Source organism: Adiantum capillus-veneris, chromosome 15 (assembly GCF_014529385.1).
Source record: "Adiantum capillus-veneris isolate H3 chromosome 15, ASM1452938v2, whole genome shotgun sequence".
NCBI classification, from domain to species: Eukaryota; Viridiplantae; Streptophyta; class Polypodiopsida; order Polypodiales; family Pteridaceae; genus Adiantum; species Adiantum capillus-veneris.
Genome location: NC_140945.1, coordinates 82,442,972 through 82,446,062, shown reverse-complemented (window position 1 = coordinate 82,446,062; position 3,091 = coordinate 82,442,972). Strand labels below are relative to the sequence as shown.

At 39.9% G+C, this 3,091-nt stretch overlaps 1 pseudogene; it reads left to right on the top strand.

Annotated features, from left to right (window-relative positions):
- The first annotated feature begins 1,021 nt into the window (after nucleotides 1–1,021).
- LOC147440972 (uncharacterized) lies at nucleotides 1,022–1,527 on the top strand (annotated as a pseudogene).
- Nucleotides 1,528–3,091: the final 1,564 nt, after the last annotated feature.

Sequence of the window (3,091 nt, the reverse complement as noted above, 5' to 3'; positions counted from 1 at the left end):
AAACTTGCAGACACACACACACACACATACACACAGTACAACTTGCATCAAACTAGTACAATTTATTGTGTGTTAGTGCATAATTGCTTAACCCTAGTCCTGTAATTGGACACTAAAGTGTCTTGAGACACTAAAATTTCTTGCAAACACTTTAAAAGGCGTGATTTTTTTGGAAGGGGGCATTTATCAAGACTCATTGGAAAGCTAGCCTAGGTTGTCTCTCAAGACTTGAAAAAATGTCCCTATTTTTTTAAAAGCGAAAAAACTTCATAATTAGCTTGTAATTAAAGCATTTTTGGGTGAATTTTTTATGCTTTCATGGCTTTGGCTATGGAGCCTTGGAGGGGAGAGGGTTGGCAAAGGGGAGCCATCGGACGGGCTATGTTATCCAAAGGTTTAAATTGAACCCACAAACAAGCCGCGAGACACTTACCCAACCTTGCAAAAAAGACTGGCTATCGTAAGTGAGCTGAAACGATTATCTAGTTTGATTTTTTGCAGAAATACAGAGTCGGGATAGCGCTGCAGAGTAACACTCACAGAGCACCATGGCGAGAAACGGCGAAGCTTTGCTCTCGGTTGTGCCTGCAGTAGGGTGTGAGCTGCTCTCCTTGCAATTTTGTGCTGCTTTAGAGGGTCGTAACTTGCTGTATCTGTCCACTGAGTCTGGGCTTGCATGGGAAAAGAGAACCCACCCTATTGATTGGACGACTCCACTCTGTACATGCTTTCATGGGAGTCCTTGCAAATGCATCTTTTTCCAATTGCTCTTGCAAGGGTGGAAAGTCGTCAATGCATTGCAGATGTGAATGATGAGTTTACTTTGGCAGAGTTTTTGGCATCACAAAATAGGGATGCTCTTAATGTAAATTCAATGTATTATCGAATGTGGACATGCTACTTGCATCTGATGCGGTTGAAATGGCTTTGAGGATGATTATATGAGCAATGTGATGGATGCTATGGATGATGCATTGAATTCCGATGCTGTGGATATACATGATAAATCTTTGCCTGTGGTATGTCTCAAATTGCTTCTATTGCAAGCTTGCCTCTTGTTGGAGTGCCTAGTGTGCCCTCTCTAGTTGCTAAGAGAGGTCATCCTCCTACGAAGAACATTGTGGGTCAAGGCCGACCAAGGGTAGTACATGCAAAAGAGTGCTTTGGTAGTCATGCGGATGCAACTAATGTGGATGCCTCATCGCTTGGTACTAGCTTTCATGCCAAAGTAGCTGCTGGGATTTCTTATGATGAGGGTCTTATAAGACATTGTGATGTTGGAATTGTGGAGCTAAATGCAAGGAGGCAAAATGCTCATGCTGAGAGTAGTCATGCTCACAAGAAGGGAAAGAATATTCTCAAGAAACGGGGAACTTCCCGGAAAAATGTTGTAAAAAAGGATAGACCTGTGGATGTTATGCAAGATGGTGATGATTTTGGAGATGAACATGCATCCGTGGGTGAGAAATAAGAGTGTGAAGATGAGCTTTTGGAGGCAGAAGGCCCTGTCTTGTGGGATTTCGATGATGAGGGTGATTGGTCAAATGTAAGCTTTCCAACTTGGAAGAGTGGTGATAAAATGCCTATGGAGCCTGAAGGAACTTTCAAAAGATTACCACCATTTGTAGATATTGTGGGTCCAGGCTTGGGTCAAGTTCCAAGAGAGCTTACACAGACTCAACTTTTTTTGTAAGATCCCCAATTTTTGGATCTCTCTAAAAATAAGAAAAATAACTTTCAATATCTATTTCGTCAAATTTTGATTGACAGTATTGGAAATTTATAGTTATGTCAGATGTTACGGTGTGGCATAGTCTAGCTACGGTTTTTATCAGTTGGTTAGATACTGCTTGGATGGTCAAATTTAATGTAAAAATTGAATGGTAAGTGGGAGAGTTGACCACCATAAAGCAAAAGCTTGTTTTTCGGAAAGAAAGAGTCTTTTTAGAAAAGAGAAGAGGAGCTTAGTTTAAAACTCTTTTCTTGAAAGCCAAGCTTCTTCTTAGAGTCTCTAAATCGCCCATCAAAATCCGTGTCCTATATATATATATATATATATATATATATATATATATATATATATATATATATATATATATATATATATATATATATATATATATATATTATTTATTATTTTTTTGAAAAGCTACGAGTGTGTGCGAACTTGTCTCTCCTTGCTCACTCTATTCTTAGCTAGTGCTTTTGGCCTTGAGAGCCTATATAAAGACCTCTCTTCTTTCACTTTGAGGAGGATAGATACACTCTTAGATGCAGAAGCTCTCTTGCCTTGACGTCAAAATTACTTATCTATTATACGGAGGGGTGCAAGCTCTTCATCACCATCTCCATAAACTCTTCTCTCTCGTGAAGAAGAAGGATACTCTCTCTCTATTTGCTTATTATCTTCTCTCTCGTTTCAAGGTGTACGCGCTCTCCGGAAGTTTTCGTGGCGGATACCTCTACATAGCTCTCATCACCCCTCTCTTGCGGCAAAGCAAGAAGCCTTCCGACAACCCCAAATCACTTCAAAAGTACGGTGAGAAACCATAAACTCCGTAGTCATCATCATCTCTCTCTCTCTCTCTCTCTCTCTCTCTCTCTCTCTCTCTCTCTCTCTCTCTCTCTCTCTCTCTCTCTATGTCGTTTTTTCTGCGTAGTCACCCTCTCGGTGATTTTTTTTTCGTATACGAGTGCATGTATGGATTAACCAAGTACATACGATGTAAAGAAGCGCTTTTCGTTTCACGTCATAGAAGCGGTAGGAATACTCTTTTGGTCATAAATCACAAACCGTTATGAATCAGCCCGAAGCCTTTACACCATAGAAAAAACACATCATTTAGAACATTTTCTCTCGTATGTGTCATGTGAAAAACACGCACGAGTTAATAGATATGGTCAAAAAACAGATTGCTGCCCACTACACAACCAAAATGTTTGACTCTAGGCTCCTTGGAGAACTACTATATAGATTCATCGGATGGGAAAACCCACTTAACCAATTGAAAGCTTGATAAAACCCAATGAATTTTGGTCTCCGTTATCACTTCAGGAATGCGACTTATTAATCACTCTATTATCAGTTTTA